Raw genomic sequence first — 17828 nt, 5'->3', positions numbered from 1 at the left:
TGCCTTGGGGCAGGCTGGGAGGCCCCAAAGGTGGAGTTTTCTGTGTGCTGTTTATGGGATTGTTGTTAAGGGCCATTATTGTTGCTATTGCTGCATTGTTGTGTGGGGGCTCCCGGGGTTGAGTCGCATCTAATAAATACATCAATGCTTCTGGAAGGCAAGGCTGTTGCGCCTGGGTTCAGCCGTGGGGAAACCGAAGGGGGTCGTTTCCTTGGGGGAGGGGCTCCCCAACCTGCTTCCCTGCCCTCCGGCCTCTGAGCCCCACAAGAGGGCTTGAGAAGGGTGGGCTTTGAGCAGGGCCTCTGTCTGTGTGGCACCCTGCTCAGTTCCCCACTGGACACGGGGCAGGTTAGGCCAGCTGATCTCCCCCTCCCCCGCCTCTCCCAGCCTCCCCATTAGCTCTGTTGCCAGCATCTTCTGCTCTTTCCCCAAAGCCCCCCTCCCCCCAGGCCTGCATGAGCTAAATTTGGTGAATATTGGAGGGGGGGGCAGTGAGATCTTAGCAAGTTGTGTCAATTTATTGTGCTCTCTCCCCCCCCCATGTAAGAAATTATTAAGGTTCCCCTCCCCAGTGTCTGGGTTGAAGTCCCATTTCCTTTCTTAACCTCCAAAGCTTGGGGTGGAGGAGGATGGGGGCTCTAGAAACGGACCCCTCCCCCAGCAAAGGAAGAACACCCCCCCCCCAGAAACTGCAGAGTTCAGTGAGTTCAGCAAATGGCAGGACTGTTGCTTCTCCAGCCCCGACTTTGCCCCAAAGAAATCCTGTTCCTTTCCCTCAGCCCCCAACTGTGCTTCCCTGGGGTCAGGCGGGGGGGGGGGGCTTCGGGTGACCCAGCAAGACTGCTCTCCTCCCCCCAGTCTCCCTCCCAGGACCACAAAAGCACAACATTCTGCTTGTTCTGGGGAGAACTTTTATTGAGTCATCCGTGGGCTAGGAGGGGCTCCAGGCATGGCGACGGGGGGCAGGCGGCTGCCATGCCTACTGGGAGGCCTAGTGGTAGCGGTAGGCCAAGGCATGGGCCACCACATTGGTCAGCTTCTGAAAGGCGGCGTGGGTGCTGGGGGTAAACTATTCCCCATGGTCACCGGCCAGGACAATGACGAGGATGTCGCCCAGAAGCTGGAAGAGAGGAGGGGGGGGAACTGACACCTGCTGCAAGAGGAGCCTTGGCTGGCATCTCTGCCCTTTGCCCCCCCCGCCCCACCCCTGCCCCCACCCTGACACGGAACCCAGAAGGAGCAGTGGACATGTTCAGACGCTCCACCTTTCCCTCCTGGACTGCGCCAATCAATTGTCCCTCTGATCCAGGTCAGCCCTGTGACCGGACAGCGATCCCTCTCCTGGGAGACTTTTGGCTCCTTCCTGGCCCTGAACGGGGCCACTGCCGCCATTTCAGGGCAGGACCCAGCCGGAAAAGGCTGCCCTGGTGCCAAGGAGAGGAGGTGCCCAGCCCAGGAGGGAGGCGGGGGGAGGGGTTCCACCTCACCCTGAAGTTCCCGGGGTCCACGTGCAGGGGGTTGGCGCAGATGGCGCTGGGGCCGGAGAGGTTCCCGAAGTGGGCGAAGAAGCGCTGGGTCCAGGGGTACACTACCAGCAGTCTGCCAGGGGAGGGAGGGAGAGAGAAAGGGGGGAGGAGGAGACGGTGGGGGGGGGTCCCTGCGGGGCCTGCCCTGCCCTCCCCCGGCCCGGCCGGAGCTTTTACCTCCCGAGGGTGGCAGTGTCCACTTCGGACACGTCCACCTCGCTCCAGAGGGCGGTGATCAGCTGCTTCTGTACGGGCGTCCAGTGCACCATGCTGGCTGCTGGAGGACGGAGCGCTGGAGAGACGGTCGGCGACGAGGAGGAGGAGGGAGCGAGCTGAGCCCGGACCTCGGGGCCGACTGTTATACCCTGCGCCCCGCAGCCCCGCCTACCCGGAGCGGGCCTCGCCCGGACCCGCCGCCTCCCATCCCCTCCCTCCCTCCCTCCCTCTCTGTCGGGGGGGGGGCGCAGAAGGCCGCTCTCCCCCGTCCTGCTCCAGCTTCCTCGGCGCAGGAGCGCCCCGGCCGGCCCCAGGCCCCGGCGAGGCTCCTCGGCGCACTTCAGCGCTGGGCTCGTGTCCGGGACACGACTGGATGTGCTGCGCCTTTCCTGGACCGGCAACGCCAGGTCCGCGTCTGAACCCAGTTGCAGCCGACCCGACCCGTTAAACTGGCCGAGGAGCGAGTCTGCCCTTCCGCTCCTCGGAGACCGTCCTGGGAGGCTGCTGGCCTTGAGGGGGAGGGGGGGACACATCCTGGCAACGGAGCCCTCCCCGGCCGGGGCCGCAGCCCGGGACAAGCTCGCCTCGCCGCAGGGGGGGGCAGGAGGGGGACCCGGGGCTCGGCGGGGGGCGACGCCTTTCCCTCAGCCAGGGGAGGGGGCTGCAAAGGGCGACTGTCGGCGAGGGGACTCCGCAGCTGTCGGAGTTGCCAAGTTTGAGAAACACGGATGTAGACCTTGGAGAGGGGAGCGTGTCAATCGCCAGCTTCCTTTCTGCCCCATCATAATCCCCCCTCCCATGGGGGATTAATAATGATGACAGAGAATTAATAAGAATAATAAACTTGGAAGGGACCTTGGAGGGCATCTAGTCCAACCCCCTGCTCAGGCAGGGAACCCTGTACCATTTCGGACAAATGGCTGTCCAGTCTCTTCTTAAAAACTTCCAGTGTTGGAGCATTTACTGCTTCTGGAGGCAGGTGGTTCCACTGGTTAATTCTTCTGACTGTCAGTACGTTTCTCCTTAGTTCTAGGTTGCTTCTCTCCTTGGTTAGTTTCCACCCGTGGCTTCTTGTCCTGCCTTCAGGGGCTTTGGAGAATAGCTTAATTCCCTCTTCTTTGTGGGCAGCCGCTGAGATACTGGAAGACTGCTATCCTGTCCCCCCCTCATCCTTCTCTTCATTAAACTAGACATAGCCAATTCCAGCAACCGTTCCTTACATGCTTTAGCCTCCAGTCCCCTAATCATCTTTGTTGCTCTTCTCTGTACCCTTTCTAGAGGCTCAACATCTTTTTTACATCGTGGTGACCAAAACTGGATGCAGGATTCCAAGTGTGGCCTTACCAAGACATTGTAAAGTGGTATTAACGCTTCACATCATCTTGATTCTCTCCCTCTGTTAATGCAGCCTAGCACTGAGTTGGCTTTTTTGGCAGCTGCAGCACACTGCTGGCTCATATTTAAGCAATTACCCACTAGGATTCAATAGTTACTACTATTGAGCAAGGTACCTGTTATGTCCCGACCCTTGCAAACGGGCTTGGGGCGTTTGCAGGCAGTCCCGGGCAGGTGCAAAGCTGCCCGGGACCAGACAGGCTGTCGCCAGCGCCTGTGCGCATGTGCGGGAAAAGTAACACAGTGACCTGGGAAATGCCTATATAAGAGGCTGGGAGCTTTTGGGCGCTGGTGAAGCCTTCTATCTGTAAGCTGAACACAGAATAAAGAAAACCTGAGAACTACAACTGCTTCTCGTGTCTTGCCTTCCGCGAAGAACACTGGCGACGAGGATGGGATGCCTTACATCGCCTGGAAAGGAAAAGGTGTAAGCTTACCCAAGTGAGTCCTGAGCGGCGGAACGGCGTTGACTCGGCAGCTACCCGCCAATCCAGTGCGCATTCGGGGGTAGGCTGGCTGATAAACCCGTCTCCTGAAAATGGCAAAGGTTGGAAGGCTTTCGGAGTTCGACGTCTCACATCCAGAGCGGTGGGAGTCCTACGTAGCCAGGGTGGAGAACTACTTCAAGGTGAACCAAGTGAGGGAAGATAGCTTGAAGGCTGCCACCCTGCTTTGTGTCTGCGGTCAAGACGCCTTCGAAATCGCAGAGAACCTTGCAGCACCAGTTCCAGTAGAGTCTGTCAGCTACGCAGATCTAAAGAAGCTACTGAAGGAGCACTTCCAGCCCAAGATGTCCGTCATCGCATGGCGCCACACCTTCGAGCAGAGGGATCAACGATCCGGAGAGTCGGCCAAAGAGTACATCGCCGCATTGAGGGAGGCCGCCAAGCGCTGCGAGTTCAAGGACTTTGAAGAACGACTAAGGGACCGATTCGTGTGCGGGTTAAGGCATCGAGATCTACAACAGAGGCTTTTCGCCAAAGAAGACTTGTCCTTCCAAGATGCCTTAAGAGAGGTCACCGCAGAAGGAGCAGCAGGCGGCACCGTCAAGAACATGCGGCCGATCAGGAACAGTCCAGATGTCGCATCCGTGCACCAAGAAGACGTCCAAGGGAACTCCGAGGAGGATCCGGACGAGGAAGTTGACCGTCTCCACCCCACGAAGGAAGGGAATCAGAAGGGAAGCTCTTCAGCTCCGCTCAAGTGCATCGGCTGTGGAGGTCGTCACAGGAGAACCGACTGCAAGTTCCGCTCCGCTACCTGCCAGGCATGCGGAAAACAAGGACACATTGCAGCTGTGTGTCTGGGCCGACGAAAAGTACAACCTCAGGAAGAACTGCGCCTGAAAGGTACCAGGGTCCCCAGCCAGAATAGGGTAGGTTTTTGCGCTTCGCGAAGGAGCATCTTCAGGACAGGCACACACAAGCCCATTAAGAAAAAGCTGTCACTCAAGGTGAAGCTACAAGGGGTTCCATTAACTATGGAACTAGACACGGGGTCTGCTCTTTCAATCATCTCCTTGCATACATTTAGGAAGATTTGTTCCGGCAGTGGAACTCAGGCCAAGTTAAGGCCTTCTGACATTGTGTTAACAGATTTTCAAAATTCAAGAGTGTGTGTTAAGTGGGAGGCCACCCTTAACGTGCAGTACAAGAATTTTGAAGGTCCACTAGACCTATTAGTAGTAGGGGGTGAACGAACGAGTCTCATAGGACTCGATTGGTTTGAGGCCTTGGGGATACACGTCACAGGGCTCAACAGCTTACAAACACTCGACCTACAGGAAGTCTGCAAAGAATTTGCAGATGTTTTCAGCCCCCAGCTGGGCACATTGAAAGGACCCCCTGTGTCCTTAAAGTTAGACGCCACTGTCACTCCCATTAGAATTAAAGCAAGAAGGGTCCCTTTTGCTTTAAAGAGTAAAATTGACACTGAGTTGGACAAACTGATCCAACAGGGAATTCTAGAACCTGTTGATTCCAGTCCTTGGGAGATCCCCATTATCACGCCTCTAAAGGCAAATGAGCACATTCGCATTTGTGCTGATTACAAATGCGCTCTTAATAAGGCATTGCAGCAACATGCCTATCCTGTTCCTGTGGTCAATCATATCCTGTCCTCCCTCAAGGGGGGGCGTGTTTTTGCAAAGCTTGACCTAGCTCAAGCATATCAACAGCTGCCTGTTGATGATGATGCTGCCATAGCTCAGACTATTGTGACCCACAGAGGGGCCTTTAAGGTAAAAAGGCTACAGTTTGGAGTGAATGTCGCTCCTGGGATTTTCCAAAGCGTAATGGAAGACACACTATGGGGTATACCAGGGGTTTGCCCCTACTTTGATGATGTCTTAATTGCAGGAGACTCCACACACATTCTAGCTGAAAGGCTAAGGGCTGTTCTGTTAAGATTCAGGAAAACAGGCCTCAAGCTCAAAAAAGACAAATGCAAAATTGGGGTGCCTTCTACTGAATTTCTGGGATTCAAAATTGATGCTGCTGGGATTCACCCTGCTGAATCCAAACTAACTGCCATTTTAGAAGCACCTAGGCCAAAGTCTAAGGCCGAACTTCAGGCCTTCCTGGGCCTCCTGAATTTCTACAATTCCTTTCTTCCACATAAAGCTAGTGTAGCTGAGCCTCTTCACAGGCTATTAGATAAACAAGCAGTGTGGCAGTGGTCACAAACACATGAGGCTAGCTTCAACGAGGTCAAGGCCTTGCTCACTTCTAACAGTGTACTTGCACACTTCAATGAGTCCCTTCCTGTGTGCATCGCTTGTGATGCATCCCCTTAAGGGGTAGGAGCTGTCCTGAGCCACCTCAGGTCTGATGGAACTCAGGTTCCTGTTGCATATTACTCCAGAACATTGTCTTCTGCTGAGCGCAACTACGCTCAGATAGACAGGGAGGCTCTGGCTGTTGTTGCTGGAATTAAAAAATTCCATGATTTTCTATATGGCAGGCATTTCACGGTCTTCACTGACCATAAGCCTCTGCTGGGACTGTTTACCACACGTAAGCAGACTCCCCAAATCATTTCCCCTGGAATGCTTAGGTGGTCTATTTTTTTGTCTGCATATGATTTTTCCTTCACAATCCTGGGAAAGAAATGGGCCATGCTGATGGCCTCAGTAGATTGCCCCTGCCAGTAGTAGAAGCTGACCCTGTGCCAGCTGTCAACATTCTATCCATCCAGGCCTTGCCCGAGCTCCCTCTTAATGCCAGGGATGTTGCCGCTGAAGCAGGCACAGATCACACACTTTCACGTGTCCTTTCCTGGGTTTTGTCTGGATGGCCTGAGCACTGCCCTATCCTGAGTTTCAGAGTTTCTGGTCCAAAAGGAACGAGTTGTCCACTTCTCAGGGTTGTCTGCTTTGGGGAAACAGAGTTGTCATTCCCACCTCAATGAGGACTAGGGTCTTAGAGTCCCTCCACGAAGGTCATCCTGGCATTGTTCGTATGAAGGCTCTTGCGCGCGGCCACTTGTGGTGGCCTGGTTTAGATAAGGACATTGAGGCTAAGGTGCATGCATGCCACCTGTGCCAGCGATCTCGCCCAGAGATGCCCCAAGCTCCTGTGCATAGATGGGAGGAAACGCAGTCCCCTTGGTCTAGGGTGCACATTGACTACGCTGGGCCCTTTCAGGGCCAGTTCTTCTTGGTCCTTGTTGACAGCCATTCAAAATGGCTTGAGGTTGTACCTGTCTCATCCACCACCACTGCAAAGACTATTCAGGTACTGAGGGGGATTTTTGCTGCACACGGGCTCCAGATGTCATTGTGTCTGACAACGGCCCTCAATTCACTTCCTCCGAATTCCAAGCTTTCTTACAGGCTAACATGATTCGTCATGCCACGTCTGCACCCTTCCACCCGTCCACCAACGGTATGGCTGAACGCATGGTGCGCATCACAAAGGACGCCTTGAAAAGACTCACCTATGGGGACTGGCATCACAGGTTGGCTGACTTTCTCCTTTCTTATCGCACCACACCGTCCACTTCTACAGGGAGAAGCCCAGCTGAACTTCGCTAATACAATCCTGGGTTGCATAAACAGAGGCATAGAATTATAATCACACGTTAGTATCACTTTATAAAACCTAGGTAAAACCAGACTGGAATACTGCATTCAATTTTGGTCACCACATTACAAAAAAGATGTTGAGACTTGGAAAAAAATGCAGAGAAGAGCAACTAGGATGATTAAAGGCCTGGAGAGTAAAACATACGAAGAACGGCTGCAGGATTTGGCTCTGGCTATTCCAGAGAAAGACAGAGACAGAGAAAGACAGCATACTAAAAAGCAGAGACATCACCCTGCCAACAAAAGTGTGTATAGTCCAGGCCATGGTTTTCCCAGTTCCAATGTATGGCTGTGAAAGTTGGACCATAAGAAAGGCTGAGCGCCAAAGAATGGAGGCCTTTGAACTCTGGTGCTGGAGAAGATTCCTGCGAGTCTTCTCCAGCACCACAGGAGTCTTCTCCAGCACCAGTCTTCTTCAACTCCCAGAATTCCTCAGCCAGCCATGCTGAGGGAAAGGGAGGTTTCCCAGCTGAGCCATGCTGGCTCAGGAATTCTGGAAGTTGAAGTCCACGAGTCATGAGGGGGCCATAGTTCCCTCATGCTGGCTTAGGAATTCTGGGAGTTGAAGTCCAGGAGTCATAAAAGAGCCAAGGCTGCCTCCCCCTGGCCTAGACCCTTTCTGGAGGGTCCCAACTAACACATGGTTCTGAGATGATGGCCACTCCAACTCCCTGGGCAGTGGTGGGATTCAAATCTGAGAACAACAGGTTCTCTGTGTGGATGCTGCTTCTGGAAGTCCATTCTGGGCCTGGGCAACCAAAAAATAGCTACCAGTTCTGCCAAAGTGGGGCAAACTGGTTGAATCCCACCACTGTCACTGGGTCACCCTGACTTGCTCCCCTCTCTCCTCTTCTTCCAAGAGTTCAACAGGATGCCCAGACTGCCCGCAACAACAACCCTGTGGAGTAGGCTGGGTTCAGTTGAAGGTGGACCCAAGGGCATGGTCCTCAATGGAACCGCATCTACATGGAGGGAAGTGTGTAGTGGGGTGCCCCAGGGCTCTGTTCTCGGCCCAGTGCTCTTCAACATCTTCGTCAACGATTTGGACGAGGGGATAGATGGGGAAACCATCAAATTTGCTGATGACACCAAGCTGGCAGGAATAGCCAACACTCCAGAAGACAGGCTTAGGATACAGGAGGATCTGGACAGACTTGAACACTGGGCGCTATCTAATAACATGAAGTTCAATGGTGAAAAAAGCAAGGTTCTACATTTAAGCAAGAAAAACCAAATGCACAGGTATAGTATAGGGGGTACTGTTGAGTCCTTCGCGGAAGGCAAGACACGAGAAGCAGTTGTAGTTCTCAGGTTTTCTTTATTCTGTGTTCAGCTTACAAGATAGAAGGCTTCAGCAGCGCCCAAAAGCTCCCAGCCTCTTATATAGGCATTTCCCAGGTCAATGTGTTACTTTTCCCGCGCCAGCACCCGCGCATGCGCACAGGCGCTGGCGACAGCCTGTCTGGTCCCGGGCAGCTTTGCACCTGCCCGGGACTGCCTGCAAACGCCCCGAGCCCGTTTGCAAGGCTCGGGACATAACACCCCTTTCCCCCGGGCTAAAACTACTACCAACATACAATCATTTTTTATGCAGTATTCTACTCCCCAGTGCTCCTACTGTTAATTGGCTTTTGTTTAGCCAGCAATGTTATGTAATCCTCTAAGTACTTAGGAGATTTCCTTGCTCTCTGTGACCTTCTCAGTTCTGGGTTTCTGACAGGTGTTCCCTGACTGAGGGGTGACGTGAGCCTGTTCCCCTTATCATGCCTTGGTGCCTTCCAAGGACTTTGCCCCAATGCCTGGCCTGCTTGGTTGCCCACCGGGTTCGTCAGGCCAGGGCTTCTGTCACTTTGTGACCTGGTTGACCCGCCTAGCTGTAGGCCCTCGGGCCCCTTGAAGTGATAGCCACTGCTGGGCGTCTCTGTAGACCCTCCTAGGTCCATCCAACCCCTGTCAGGAGGCTGTCCATCCCCTAAGCCCCGTTCTGTGTCCGGGCTGGTGTGGGTTTCTGTGCCTTCCCAAAACTCACTTACTCCCTGATTTGGGCTAGAGGTGTTGTAGTCGGGACTTGGTTCCTCGACCACCTCCCTGTAGGTTTGACCCCCTGTAGGACTTGGGGTAAGGTCAGGCCAACTCTGGGGGTTATGTGCCAGCTCTCTTGCGGGGAATGATTTGTTGGGATGCTCCCGGGTATCCTCCGTGACTGAGTGCTGTGTGGTGTGTGTGGAAAGTAATTATGCCCCCGGGGTGACTCCCTGGCTGGAGTAGGCGTGAGTGCCTGTTGATTGGGTAAGCTCCATGAATTCCTTTTCGGAGCACTTGCGGAAGCTTGAAATGGGCCGTCATTGGCTCTATTGGCAGCAGCTCGTGCCCTTCCCTTTGCTCCAAAGGGTCCCCCTCCCCCCCTGGAAAAGACCCAGGAGTCTCAGATGGAAGATCCCGCCTAGGGCGGAGTTGGTCGATGTGCCTGCGCAGGACACGACCGTTGTCCAGGGCTACTTTGTAGGATAGAGGACCTGTGAACCTGGAAACAGAAGCGGGGACCCATGTATGACCAGGCCCGTAATTGCGGGTCCAGACCGGGGCACCCACAAGCAGTTGTCTAGGTGCCCTAGGATGTGGTAGATGAAGGCAGTCTGTCCAGATGCAACCGGTCAAGCTTAGTAGTAAGTTGACGCCCCCAGTGAAGTTCAGCTGGGCTTCTCCCTGTAGAAGTGGACGGTGTGGTGCGATAAGAAAGGAGAAAGTCAGCCAACCTGTCAATGTGCACCCTAGACCAAGGGGACTGCGTTTCCTCCCATCTAGGCACAGGAGCTTGGGGCATCTCTGGCCGAGATCGCTGGCACAGGTGGCATGCATGCACCTTAGCCTCAATGTCCTTATCTAAACCAGGCCACCACAAGTGGCCGCGCGCAAGAGCCTTCATACGAACAATGCCAGGATGACCTTCGTGGAGGGACTCTAAGACCCTAGTCCTCATTGAGGTGGGAATGACAACTCTGTTTCCCCAAAGCAGACAACCCTGAGAAGTGGACAACTCGTTCCTTTTGGACCAGAAACTCTGAAACTCAGGATAGGGCAGTGCTCAGGCCATCCAGACAAAACCCAGGAAAGGACACGTGAAAGTGTGTGATCTGTGCCTGCTTCAGCGGCAACATCCCTGGCATTAAGAGGGAGCTCGGGCAAGGCCTGGATGGATAGAATGTTGACAGCTGGCACAGGGTCAGCTTCTACTACTGGCAGGGGCAATCTACTGAGGCCATCAGCATGGCCCATTTCTTTCCCAGGATTGTGAAGGAAAAATCATATGCAGACAAAAAAATAGACCACCTAAGCATTCCAGGGGAAATGATTTGGGGAGTCTGCTTACGTGTGGTAAACAGTCCCAGCAGAGGCTTATGGTCAGTGAAGACCATGAAATGCCTGCCATATAGAAAATCATGGAATTTTTTAATTCCAGCAACAACAGCCAGAGCCTCCCTGTCTATCTGAGCGTAGTTGCGCTCAGCAGAAGACAATGTTCTGGAGTAATATGCAACAGGAACCTGAGTTCCATCAGACCTGAGGTGGCTCAGGACAGCTCCTACCCCTTAAGGGGATGCATCACAAGCGATGCACACAGGAAGGGACTCATTGAAGTGTGCAAGTACACTGTTAGAAGTGAGCAAGGCCTTGACCTCGTTGAAGCTAGCCTCATGTGTTTGTGACCACTGCCACACTGTTTGTTTATCTAATAGCCTGTGAAGAGGCTCAGCTACACTAGCTTTATGTGGAAGAAAGGAATTGTAGAAATTCAGGAGGCCCAGAAAGGCCTGAGGTTCGGCCTTAGACTTCTAAAATAGCAGTTAGTTTGGATTCAGCAGGGTGAATCCCAGCAGCATCAATTTTGAACCCCAGAAATTCAGTAGAAGGCACCCCAATTTTGCATTTGTCTTTTTTGAGCTTGAGGCCTGTTTTCCTGAATCTTAACAGAACAGCCCTTAGCCTTTCAGCTAGAAGGTGTGTGGAGTCTCCTGCAATTAAAACATCATCAAAGTAGGGGCAAACCCCTGGTATACCCCGTAGTGTGTCTTCCATTACGCTTTGGAAAATCCCAGGAGCGACATTCACTCCAAACTGTAGCCTTTTTACCTTAAATGCCCCTCTGTGGGTCACAATAGTCTGAGCTATGGCAGCATCATCATCAACAGGCAGCTGTTGATATGCTTGAAGTAGGTCAAGCTTTGCAAAAACACGCCCCCCCTGGAGGGAGGCCAGGATATGACTGACCACAGGAACAGGATAGGCATGTTGCTGCAATGCCTTATTAAGAGTGCATTTGTAATCAGCACAAATGCGAATGTCCCCATTTGCCTTTAGAGGCGTGACAATGGGGGTCTCCCAAGGACTGGAATCAACAGGTTCTAGAATTCCCTGTTGGATCAGTTTGTCTAACTCAGTGTCAATTTTACTCTTTAAAGCAAAAGGGACCCTTCTTGCTTTAATTCTAATGGGAGTGACAGTGGGGTCTAGTTTTAAGGACACAGGGGGTCCTTTGAATGTGCCCAGCTGGGGGCTGAAAACATCTGCAAATTCTTTGCAGACTTCCTGTAGGTCGAGTGTTTGTAAGCTGTTGAGCCCTGTGACGTGTATCCCCAAGGCCTCAAACCAATCGAGTCCTATGAGACTCGTTCGTTCACCCCCTACTACTAATAGGTCTAGTGGACCTTCAAAATTCTTGTACTGCACGTTAAGGGTGGCCTCCCCCTTAACACACACTCTTGAATTTTGAAAATCTGTTAACACAATGTCAGAAGGCCTTAACTTGGCCTGAGTTCCACTGCCGGAACAAATCTTCCTAAATGTATGCATGGAGATGATTGAAAGAGCAGACCCCGTGTCTAGTTCCATAGTTAATGGAACCCCTTGTAGCTTCACCTTGAGTGACAGCTTTTTCTTAATGGGCTTGTGTGTGCCTGTCCTGAAGATGCTTCTTCGCGAAGCGCAAAAACCTACCCTATTCTGGCTGGGGACCCTTTCAGGCGCAGTTCTTCCTGAGGTTGTACCTTTCGTCGGCCCAGACACATAGCTGCAATGTGTCCTTGTTTTCCGCATGCCCGGCAGGTAGCGGAGCGGAACTTGCAGTCGGTTCTCCTGTGGCGACCTCCACAGCCGATGCACTTGAGCGGAGCTGAAGAGCTTCCCTTCTGATTCCCTTCCTTCGTGGGGTGGAGACGGTCGACTTCCTCGTCCGGATCCTCCTCGGAGTTCCCTTGGACGTCTTCTTGGTGCACGGATGCGACATCTGGACTGTTCCTGATCGGCCGCATGTTCTTGACGGCGCCGCCTGCTGCTTCTTCTGCGGTGACCTCTCTTAAGGCATCTTGGAAGGACTTCTTTGGCGAAAAGCCTCTGTTGTAGATCTCGATGCCTTAACCCGCACATGAATCGGTCCCTTAGTCGTTCTTCGAGGTCCTTGAACTCGCAGTGCTTGGCGGCCTTCCTCAATGCGGCGATGTACTCTTTGGCCGACTCTCCGGATCGTTGATCCCTCTGCTCGAAGGTGTGGCGCCATGCGATGACGGACATCTTGGGCTGGAAGTGCTCCTTCAGTAGCTTCTTTAGATCTGCGTAGCTGACAGACTCTAATGGAACTGGTGCTGCAAGGTTCTCTGCGATTTCGAAGGCGTCTTGACCGCAGACACAAAGCAGGGTGGCAGCCTTCAAGCTATCTTCCCTCACTTGGTTCACCTTGAAGTAGTTCTCCACCCTGGCTACGTAGGACTCCCACCGCTCTGGATGTGAGACGTCGAACTCCGAAAGCCTTCCAACCTTTGCCATTTTCAGGAGACGGGTTTATCAGCCAGCCTATCCCCGAATGCGCACTGGATTGGCGGGTAGCTGCCGAGTCAATGCCGTTCCGCCGCTCAGGACTCACTTGGGTAAGCTTACACCTTTTCCTTTCCAGGCGATGTAAGGCATCCCATCCTCGTCGCCAGTGTTGAGTCCTTCGTGGAAGGCAAGACACGAGAAGCAGTTGTAGTTCTCAGGTTTTCTTTATTCTGTGTTCAGCTTACAGATAGAAGGCTTCAGCAGCGCCCAAAAGCTCCCAGCCTCTTATATAGGCATTTCCCAGGTCAATGTGTTACTTTTCCCGCGCCAGCACCCACGCATGCGCACAGGCACTGGCGACAGCCTGTCTGGTCCCGGGCAGCTTTGCACCTGCCCGGGACTGCCTGCAAACGCCCCAAGCCCGTTTGCAAGGCTCGGGACATAACAGGTACCTTGTTCAATAGTAGTAACTATTGAATCCTAGTGGATAATCCCTTAAATATGAGCCAGCAGTGTGCTGCAGCTGCCAAAAAAGCCAACTCAGTGCTAGGCTGCATTAACAGAGGGAGAGAATCAAGATGATGTGAAGCGTTATTACCACTTTACAATGTCTTGGTAAGGCCACACTTGGAATCCTGCATCCAGTTTTGGTCACCACGATGTAAAAAAGATGCTGAGACTCTAGAAAGAGTACAGAGAAGAGCCACAAAGATGATTAGGGGACTGGAGGCTAAAGCATGTAAGGAACGGTTGCTGGAATTGGCTATGTCTAGTTTAATGAAGAGAAGGATGAGGGGGGGACAGGATAGCAGTCTTCCAGTATCTCAGCGGCTGCCCACAAAGAAGAGGGAATTAAGCTATTCTCCAAAGCCCCTGAAGGCAGGACAAGAAGCCACGGGTGGAAACTAACAAGGAGAGAAGCAACCTGGAACTAAGGAGAAACTTCCTGACAGTCAGAACAATTAACCAGTGGAACACCTGCCTCCAGAAGCAGTAAATGCTCCAACACTGGAAGTTTTTAAGAAGAGACTGGACAGCCATTTGTCTGAAATGGTACAGGGTTCCCTGCCTGAGCAGGGGGTTGGACTAGATGCCCTCCAAGGTCCCTTCCAAGTTTATTATTATGATTAATTCTCTCTCATCATTATTAATCCCCCATGGGAGGGGGAATTATGATGGGGCAGAAAGGAAGCTGGCGATTGACACGCTCCCCTCTCCAAGGTCTACATCCCTGTTTCTCAAACTTGGCAACTCCGACAGCTGCGGAGTCCCCTCGCCGACAGTCGCCCTTTGCAGCCCCCTCCCCTGGCTGAGGGAAAGGCGTCGCCCCCCGCCGAGCCCCGGGTCCCCTCCTGCCCCCCCCCTGGGGCGAGGCGAGCTTGTCCCGGGCTGCGGCCCCGGCCGGGGAGGGCTCCGTTGCCAGGAGGTGTCCCCCCCCCGCCTCCCCCTCAAGGCCAGCAGCCTCCCCGGACGGTCTCCGAGGAGCGGAAGGGCAGACTCGCTCCTCGGCCAGGTTAACGGGTCGGGTCGGCTGCAACTGGGCTCAGACGCGGACCTGGCGTTGCCGGTCCAGGAAAGGCGCAGCAGATCCAGTCGCGTCCCGGACACGAGCCCAGCGCTGAAGTGCGCCGAGGAGCCTCGCCGGGGCCTGGGGCCGGCCGGGGCGCTTCTGCGCCGAGGAAGCTGGAGCAGGACGGGGGAGAGCGGCCTTCTGCGCCCCCCCCCCGACAGAGAGGGAGGGAGGGAGGGAGGGGATGGGAGGCGGCGGGTCCGGGCGAGGCCCGCTCCGGGTAGGCGGGGCTGCGGGGCGCAGGGTATAAAAGTCGGCCCCGAGGTCCGGGCTCAGCTCGCTCCCTCCTCCTCCTCGTCGCCGACCGTCTCTCCAGCGCTCCGTCCTCCAGCAGCCAGCATGGTGCACTGGACGCCCGTACAGAAGCAGCTGATCACCGCCCTCTGGAGCGAGGTGGACGTGCTCGCAGTGGACGTTGCCAGCCTCGGGAGGTAAGAGCTGCGGCCGGGCCGGGGGAGGGCAGGGCAGGCCCCGCAGGGACCCCCCCCCACCGTCTCCTCTTCCTCCTCCCCCCTTTCTCTCTCCCTCCCTCCCCTGGCAGACTGCTGGTGGTGTACCCCTGGACCCAGCGCTACTTCGCCGACTTCGGGAACCTCTCCGGCCCCAGCGCCATCTCCGCCAACCCCCTGGACGTGGACCCCGAGAACTTCAGGGTGAGGTGGAACCCCCCCCCCGCCTCCCTCCCGGGCTGGGCCCCTCCTCTCCTTGGCACCAGGGCAGCCTTTTCCGGCTGGGTCCTGCCCTGAAATGGCGGCAGTGGGCCCGTTCAGGGCCAGGAAGGAGCCAAAAGTCTCCCAGGAGAGGGACCCGTGTCCGGTCACAGGGCTGACCTGGATCAGAGGGACAATTGATTGGCGCAGTCCAGGAGGGAAAGGTGGAGCGTCTGAACATGTCCACTGCTCCTTCTGGGTTCCGTGTCAGGGCGGGGGCAGGGGTGGGGCGGGGGGGGCAAAGGGCAGAGATGCCAGCCAAGGCTCCTCTTGCAGCAGGTGTCAGTCCCCCCCCCTCCTCTCTTCCAGCTTCTGGGCAACGTCCTCATCATTATCCTGGCCGGTGACCATGGGGAATAGTTTACCCCCAGCACCCACGCCGCCTTTCAGAAGCTGACCAATGTGGTGGCCCACGCCTTGGCCTACCGCTACCACTAGACCTCCCAGTAGGCATGGCAGCCGCCTGCCCCCCCTCGCCATGCCTGGAGCCCCTCCTAGCCCACGGATGACGCAATAAAAGTTTCCCCAGAACAAGCAGAATGTTGTGCTTTTGTGGTCCTGGGAGGGAGACTGGGGGGAGGAGAGCAGTCTTGCTGGGTCACCCGAAGCCCCCCCCCCGCCTGACCCCAGGGAAGCACAGTTGGGGGCTGAGGGAAAGGAACAGGATTTCTTTGGGGCAAAGTCGGGGCTGGAGAAGCAACAGTCCTGCCATTTGCTGAACTCACTGAACTCTGCAGTTTCTGGGGGGGGGGTGTTCTTCCTTTGCTGGGGGAGGGGTCCGTTTCTAGAGCCCCCATCCTCCTCCACCCCAAGCTTTGGAGGTTAAGAAAGAAATAGGACTTCAACCCAGACACTGGGGAGGGGAACCTTAATAATTTCTTACATGGGGGGGGAGAGAGCACAATAAATTGACACAACTTGCTAAGATCTCACTGCCCCCCCCCAATATTCACCAAATTTAGCTCATGCAGGCCTGGGGGGAGGGGGGCTTTGGGGAAAGGGCAGAAGATGCCGGCAACAGAGCTAATGGGGAGGCTGGGAGAGGCGGGGGAGGGGGAGATCAGCTGGCCTAACCTGCCCCGTGTCCAGTGGGGAACTGAGCAGGGTGCCACACAGACAGAGGCCCTGCTCAAAGCCCACCCTTCTCAAGCCCTCTTGTGAGGCTCAGAGGCAGGAGGGCAGGGAAGCAGGTTGGGGAGCCCCTCCCCCAAGGAAACGACCCCCTTCGGTTTCCCCACGGCTGAACCCAGGCGCAATAGCCTTGCCTTCCAGAAGCATTGATGTATTTATTAGATGCGACTCAACCCCGGGAGCCCCCACACAACAATGCAGCAATAGCAACAATAACGGCCCTTAACAACAATCCCATAAACAGCACACAGAAAACTCCACCTTTGGGGCCTCCCAGCCTGCCCCAAGGCATGTGGGAAGAGCCCTGTCTTCATGGGGGTGGAGGGGGGGGGGCTGTTGCATCCTAAGGGCAGGAGGAGAGTTGCAAGGAAGCCGCCATGCTGCCTGGCTCCACCAGGGGGCAGCCTTTGAGGGAAGGGGAGGGAACTTGACACAGGTCGGCAGGGGGGGCATCCAAAGAGAGGGAAGGGAGGCAGGGGGGTGGGAGTGGGGCAGAGACCCCCCTGCTTCAGTGGCCGCCCTTCCTAGGACCCTCCCCACCTGCCTTTTGCCCAAGGGGGCAGAGAGGACGCTAGAGGGACCCTCCTTCCTCCTCGCCCCAGGCTAAAACCTGCAAAGAATGATTGCAGGAACCGGGAATGTCACTTTTAAGGAAGAGAAGGACAGGATAGCAGTCTTCCAATATCTGAGGGGCTGCCCCAAAGAAGAGGGAGTCAAGCTCTTCTCCAGAGACCCTGAAGAAGCCGGGACAAGAAGCAACGGAGGGAAACTCACCAAGGAGAGAACCAAACTTAGAAATATCAAATAAGAAGAAACTTCCTGACAGGGAGAACAATCAGTGGAAAGACGTTTCCTGCAAGAGTTGTCGCTGGAGGTTTCCAAGGAAAGACTGGACAGCCACCTGTCTGGGATGGTCTAGGCCAGGGGTAGGCAACCTTGGCTCTTTTATGACTCGTGGACTTCAACTCCCAGAATTCCTGAGCCAGCTATGCTGGGAGTTGAAGTCCACGAGTCATAAAAGAGCCAAGGTTGCCTACCCCTGGTCTAGGCTCTCCTGTTAGAGCAGGGGGCTGGACTAGAAGACCTCCAAGGTCCCTCCCAGCACTTACTCTTCCTGGGCCAGAGACTCATCCCTCCCTCCTTCCCTCCACCATACTCAGACCCAGGGGGGCTGGGCACCAGCAGGGCTCCTCTGCCAGCCCCCCCCCTTGTTCCCCGGAGGGCCCACCTGCTGGGATCCTTTCCCCCTGGGGGCTGCTCAAGGTCTGTGGTGGGAACGGGTTGCCTGGCTGCTCCTGTCCCCGTGCTGGGAAGCCCTGGGACTGTGTGCCCGCACCCATCCTGCAGGGAAGCCTTGCTGCCCAGGCCGAGGGCCCCGTAATGGC

The 17828-nt window shown here is 55.1% G+C and overlaps 2 pseudogenes; one reads left to right on the top strand and one right to left on the bottom strand.

Annotated features, from left to right (window-relative positions):
* Window positions 1–991: 991 nt before the first annotated feature.
* LOC120315047 lies at window positions 992–1875 on the bottom strand (annotated as a pseudogene).
* A 12938-nt stretch (window positions 1876–14813) lies between these two features.
* LOC120315046 lies at window positions 14814–15846 on the top strand (annotated as a pseudogene).
* Window positions 15847–17828: the final 1982 nt, after the last annotated feature.

This window comes from Crotalus tigris, unplaced genomic scaffold (genome assembly GCF_016545835.1).
Source record: "Crotalus tigris isolate CLP2741 ecotype Arizona unplaced genomic scaffold, ASM1654583v1 scf7180000019065.834497, whole genome shotgun sequence".
NCBI lineage: Eukaryota > Metazoa > Chordata > Lepidosauria > Squamata > Viperidae > Crotalus > Crotalus tigris.
The sequence above is the reverse complement of the archived record's forward strand: the minus strand, read 5'-3'. Positions and strand labels throughout refer to the sequence as shown.